Source organism: Boleophthalmus pectinirostris, unplaced genomic scaffold, assembly GCF_026225935.1.
Source record: "Boleophthalmus pectinirostris isolate CB_2022bp ecotype Guang Dong unplaced genomic scaffold, ASM2622593v1 HiC_scaffold_22, whole genome shotgun sequence".
NCBI lineage: Eukaryota > Metazoa > Chordata > Actinopteri > Gobiiformes > Gobiidae > Boleophthalmus > Boleophthalmus pectinirostris.
The window spans coordinates 41,246,249-41,252,711 of record NW_026571190.1 but is presented as its reverse complement, the minus strand read 5'-3'; the positions used below and the strand labels follow the sequence as shown (position 1 = coordinate 41,252,711).

The 6,463-nt window shown below is 41.1% G+C and overlaps 1 protein-coding gene across 1 annotated transcript in view; it reads right to left on the bottom strand.

The window, feature by feature from the left end:
• Positions 1-5,650: 5,650 nt before the first annotated feature.
• Positions 5,651-6,463, bottom strand: part of LOC110165728 (zinc finger protein 316-like) — an 18,956-nt gene continuing 18,143 nt past the window's right edge. Inside the window, exon 3 of the mRNA XM_020930919.2 lies at positions 5,651-6,463. This exon is cut by the window's right edge and continues 2,581 nt beyond it. The gene's annotated coding sequence lies outside the window, so the exon portion shown is untranslated.

Genomic DNA, 6,463 nt, shown 5'->3' with positions numbered 1-6,463 from the left:
GGCTGTTTTGAGTCTGGAACAGTTGGCACGTTTCCTTCTGTTTTAAAACTGGCACATGGATTGGCTAATTTACGCCCGAACCACAGAGCAGCAGAGTGCCCTGCACCAGGCTCGTTTCACTCACGTCCCTCCAAACTTTTTCATGTTTTATTTTTAGTGGCTCATGCAGTGAAGCGATCTTCAGTCAAAAACAAAAATCTGTTTTTATTGACCTAATCAGCCCACAAAGAGCGAGGAGACAAACATATCCAGTCAGACTTTGCTTGGACAGACCTGTTCTCTGCTGTAATCGAGAGGGATCTGGCTGCAGACCTTCACCCAGAGGACCCTCACGTGACTCACCTCCTTCCACACGTCCCTAACAGTAACAAACAGTAAAATGTTCATATTAACCCGTTCTACATGATCTTGTTTTTTTTCCTCTGTTGTCAGTTTAAAAAATCCTGTTCATAACTTAGAGTCTGGCTCCAGATTGGTTCCTGTAACCGTGAGCATCGAGAGCTTCATTTGAGTGGAGCTGAACGCTGTGGTGACGTCACACTCACTTAGTCCACGTCTTTATCCAGTCTGTGCTAAAGACACAAACCTTTTCCTAACCTGAACCATGACAGATTTGTGCCTCATCTTAACCAGACACAGGGTCTACAGCAGCAGATTCATGGACAAAATGGATTTTATTTGTATTTACCCAGTTGTAGGCCACATGTCCACAATTAAATGTTTTATGTTGAGACGACAAACTGTTAATTTCTCTGCAAACAGAGACCAGACAACACAAAGACACTTTCACATTAGGACACTTAAAGAAATGTACTGAGGATTAAAACAATCTCTGAAGTTCTGATAAGTGCAAAAATGAACTTTCAATAACATTTAATAGTGAATGAATGTGTCAAACACACAGGACCTACAGGGACAACAGAGTGCACCTTAACTTAACTTCACCTCGAGGCAAAAACTGATAAAAACTAATTAATTTTCTTATAAAAAGTAAACAAATGAAAATGGTGAGGGACGTGTTGGTGGAGGTGCATGTTGGTGCAGGTCTACAGCCAGACTTTGTGGCTCTAATCTGCTCTAGACTTCAGCACAGAGAAACACAACAGAGACTTTCCTTCACTCGTGTGTCGTGTTTCAGGAGTTAAAGCCAAAGTCACTTTTTACACAAGTTTTTCATTTTGGTTGTTTTTTTTATTCCTCTGGAAACTCAGAAAAAACCTGTTCCCAGACTCAGACTTGGCCGGACTTTATTGAGGTCTGGAGTTCACTGCGCTGGAATCCACTGAAGAATTTACACTTTGTATAATCGACTTTATCCTCCATCTGTTTGATCCTGGTCTAGTCCTGGTCTAGTCCTGGTCTAGTCCTGGTCTAGTCCTGGTCTAGTCCTGGTCTAGTCCTGTTGTAGTGTAGTTTTGGATGTGATGTGTTTACAGGTGTGTAACAGTTTAAACTGAATCATTTCTGATCTCTGCTCCTCCACAGTTGGCAGTGAACCTGAAGATGTGCAGCTCCTGTGCAGAAGCTTCAGACGGAGCTCAGAGGCAAGAAACATCAAAATGAAATAAGTCCCCCCTCCCAAATGAACAATGAACAAAAAAAAAAAAAAAAAGAAGATGAAGTATTGAGACACTTGAAAAATAATGTTTATGCTCCTACTTCAACAATTAGACGTCAGTGTCTAAATAGCAGCATGTCAGAACAGCGGAAATAAGGAGTAAAACTTGGGAGGGATACATATATTTACTAGATTTAAAAAAAATTTCTTGTACATGTGCAATACTTAGACTTTATTATACACCAGTCTCTTGTTATTTTTGCTACTTATTGAGAATGTATTATTACCATTTATGTTTTTACTCGTGATTATATATTACATTGTGATGTGAGACGTTCAACTGTGTCCAAATAATCTCCGTTATGAATCAATACAATTTGTCTAATTCTAATTAAGAATCAGTTGAGTCCAGTCTCCAAATGTGTGGGTCACCAGAGGATAAAATCCACCTGTTGTAACTTTATTGTGTTTAATATGTTATTGTTACTGAAAATGTGGATTATTCCGGATAAGCGGACGAAAATGGATGGATGGAAATAGTGATGTTAATGATGATGATAATAGCACTGAACAATAATTATAATGATTATTATTATTGTTATTATTATTGTTATAATAATAATAAATTATAGCGATAATTATAAAAACAAAATAATTACAAAATAAGTATAAAAATAATACAAATTTATGGTAATAATAATGGAAATAATAGTAATGATAATAATATTGTTGTTGTTATTTGTGTTTTTATTTTTTACATATTTATTTTCTTCATATTAGTGTGCACGTCCATGCACATGTATATATGTGTATTGTGTGTATATTTTTTTGCCTGTGCCATGTCCTGTGCTGCTGATCTTGCACCTGTTTTGTCTGCCTCCAGTCGACTCCAGTCTTTACTATTGGTTGGTGTGTTTTACTTAAAGGCCACGCCCATGTTCTGTTTTTTAACTAAGCTCTGGTGAAGACCAGGTCGATCGAAACATGTCGGCTTTGGCCATTTAAATAAAAGCCTTTTAACTATATTTTTCCTCGTGCGGTTTTTGCTTTTTTTTGGAGTGCCTGGAGTCCGTTGTGTTTTAAACAACATTGAAGTTGTCTGACTTTTTCTCGGGGTATGTGCCAGTTTCTGTAGTATCATGTAGACTGAATGAAGCTGGGTAAGTAATACTTCCACCTGCTTTCGAGTACAATGATGTCAGTGCCAAGCAGTGATGCTGTGTAAATGAGTTCAGCATCTGTTGTCCAAAAAGCACATTTCTCCATCACACTTGAAGCTGTAAACTCAGTGATGGGCTGGTGAGGCAGCGACTAAAACTTTTACTGACACTCACATGCTGAACAACACTGTCACGGAGCGAGGCGAGGCTCTTCAGTTCCAGTAAATATGAAACTCAAGGCCTGAGAAGAACAATCACCATCACCTTATGCAGTCTCTTTGGTACTGTTCATTATTTTGCTCTTCTAAAGTAAACAGGCTTGCAGGTTCTCAAGCCTAAGGTCTCAGCTCGGTTTTTCCTTGCCATAGCTGACATGGGCAGAACGTCTGAGAAACTCTAGGCTTCTTATTTGGCTGGAGATCTTCATCAAGCTTGTGTTTGCTTGAACTGTGTCCCTCAGTCACCTGCAGATTCTCTCCATTGGCAGCAGCAGAATCTGCAGCATCATAAACTTCCAGATTGGTGGTATGATAGATGTTTTTCAGCATCTGGTTTGCTGCACAATTCTGTAATTTCACTCTGCCTTTGGTGAGAGATTCAGTAACTTCATAGGGTCCAGTCCAGTGTGGTTCCAGTTTTGATCTCATGCGGTGAATTCTTCGGCTATTTTTGATGAAGACTTTTGTTCTCACTGGAATGTTGCAGTGGCTTTTCTGACAGTTCTCATTATTTTGCTTCTGACATGACTGAGCTTGGGTAATGTTGTGTGAGGCAGCAGAACAGGTGCTTCTAAAGGTTCATCAGCTGGATCAGATGTATCGCTTCCTTTGGCTCACATACAGCTGCGTCATTGTTGACATCCTCTGCTGATGTAGAGCCACTGGGCAGATCAATGGACAATCTTGAATCTGTGATATTTTGTCCAGCTCCTGCCCGCAAATCCCGCAAGATGGAGATGTTCGCTGTAAATGTACCTCCCTTTAAAGAAGAACTTACTTCTGAAGCACTGTGAGATTCACAGGGCAGTATCTCAGTTGGTAGAGCATTCGCCCACTGATCTGAAGGTTGGTGGTTCGAATCCAGCTCTCGACATAAACATCTCAGGTTGAGCGGTCAGATCCACTGACCCACAGGTTTGGCTGGTGTGATTCCAGCTCCAGCAGCCTAAGCAGGGACTCCCAGACTTCCTTCACCCCAGACACGTCCTCCAGCTCCTCCGGGGGGACCCCGAGGTGTTCCCAGGCCAGCCCAGAGACATAGTCCCTCCAGCGTGTCCTGGGTCTTCCCCAGGGCCTCCTCTCGGTGGGACATGCCCGGAACTCCTCCCGAGGGAGACGTCCAGGAGGCATCCGGAACAGATGCTCGAGCCTCAACTGGCTCCTCTCGACGTGGAGGAGCAGCGGCTCTACTCCGAGCTCCTCCCGTGTGACTGAGCTCCTAACCCTGTCTCTAAGGGAGACGCCCAGACACCCTGCGGAGGAAACTCATTTCGAGCACTTGTATCCGCGATCTTGTCCTTTCGGTCACTACCCAGAGCTCATGACCAGAGGTGAGAGTAGGAACGAAGACTGACCGGTAAATCGAGAGCTTCGCCTTTCGGCTCAGCTCCTCTTCACCACAACGGTCCAATACAGCGACCGCATCACTGCCGAAGCTGCACCGATCCACCTGTCAATCTCACGCTCCGTCCTCCCGTCACTCGTGAACAAGACCCTGAGATTAAATAATTTAATTAATTAATTTAAATAATTAATAAATAATTAATTTACTAAATAATAATTAAATTGGACAAAACCTGAAATAAATCCCAAAATCTGGCGCTTTCAAAGAACAGACACAAAAATTAGACAAACTAAATCCGATGTGAAGGAGCCGCAACACAAAAGAAACACAAATGTTCAAATCATTTCATTTTGTCACGTGAAGCACAAACTTTACTCAAGTAACAGTACTGTTACTGCAGTACAAATATTACTCAAATACGAGTACAGGTTAGACTGTAAATATATTATTCCAAAGTAAAAGTTCGGTGTCTGTAAAGTTTATTTAAAAGTCACTGAAGCAAAAGCACAAACTGCTCAAAGGAAACAAAATGAAAATGAGCGCAGACTTAAATCGGGAGTGTGATTTTTGTCCTGACGCGCACAGAAGGTCGAGCGTCGAACTGTTCCTGCTCGAGCTTTTCACTAAAATACAAAACAGTTAAAAACATGATGAAAAAAACACAATATTTACAGCAGGACAGTTTCAGATCCTCAAACATTCTCCAATTCAAATCCACATTTACAGACGCAAACAAGTCACTGTGACCTTTCAACTCCGCTCCACTTCAAACTATTTGGACTGGAGGAGGAGGACTAAAGGGGAGAGTGAGAGTGAGTGGGGTCTAGAGGCCTCCACAGACTGTATGTATAAATGGACAGAGCTAATCCACTAGTCTCCACGTTCCAGACAGGAATTGTTCACGGGGGAGCTTCCGGCTCCATCGACTCTGGCTCCAGTTGACTTACACTGACACATTTTCACGTGTCTCTGTAAGTGCTGCATTGAGACTCGTCATTTTGGTCTTAAAATGTTCAGATTAACTCGCTCTACATGATCCTGGGGTATTTATTTTGCTATTTTGTAAGTAAATAAATTCCTGTTCTTAATATAAATCCGGCTCTAAATTCGACTCTACAACTGCCGGCCTGGTGAGCTTCATTTGACTGGAGCTGAACGCTGTGGGTGACGTCACACTCCCTCAGTCCACTTCTTTACACAGTCGATGGAGGTCACTGAAGGCAGCACAAACTTGGATTTAGGCATTTTTGAAAGTTTAAGAAAGTTGCAAATGTACCTCGTTTGCACAAAAGTTTCCAAAAACGACTTTGGACAGAAGATAATGCTGTTAAAACACCAAATACACAGTTTAGTAGTAAAAAAATGTGGATTCAGTGTTTAGTTCCACTTTATTGTGTCATTCAAACTAATTGTCACTGAATCCTCTCTCACGTCTGTAGCCAGTGCTCCAGTGTAAAGCTTCAGATCTAAGGCAAGTCATTAATAAAGAAACTAAAGAGCAGCGGGCCCAGCGCAGAGCCCTGAGGGACACTCACACACAAGATCACACAGAGGATTTGAGCTTTCACACTGGCTGCAGATACACACGAAATCTGATTATTATCACATTGTGGAGCCAAAGGATAAAAATAAAAGGCAAAATAAAATAAAATGTAAACAGCAAAAATCATGTCATTTCTTTATTTGATATTTGTCCTTCTGATCACTCACGTCAGATTTTGTGGTTTCATTGTAATTTAAATCATCTCCATGAGTCAGATCATAATCAGACGACATCACAACGTTCTACAGGCCAATCTTATTAAATAACGATGGGGACGACTGAAATGAACAGAGTTCAAATCCAGATTTGTGATGTAATACAGTGAGTTCTAGTGTCGAGTCACTGACAGAAATGATCAGGTTGAACATTTGTGCATTTACCTTCATGGTAAAGTTCAGTGTGATCAAAGAGGAAAACTGTCTCTGCTCCATCTGGGAGAACGGCATCATCACATCCTAGAATCTGAACTCCACCAACAGAGCTGCAGCTCCACACAGAATCCTGCTTCCTGTTTTAAATATTTACTATTTAAAAGTATAGAATTATATTATTATGATTAAATTATATTTACTTATTGACAAAACATGTCAATGGTTCATCCAGCGCACGTCTGTGACATTTAAGAAAGCAACAGTTCAA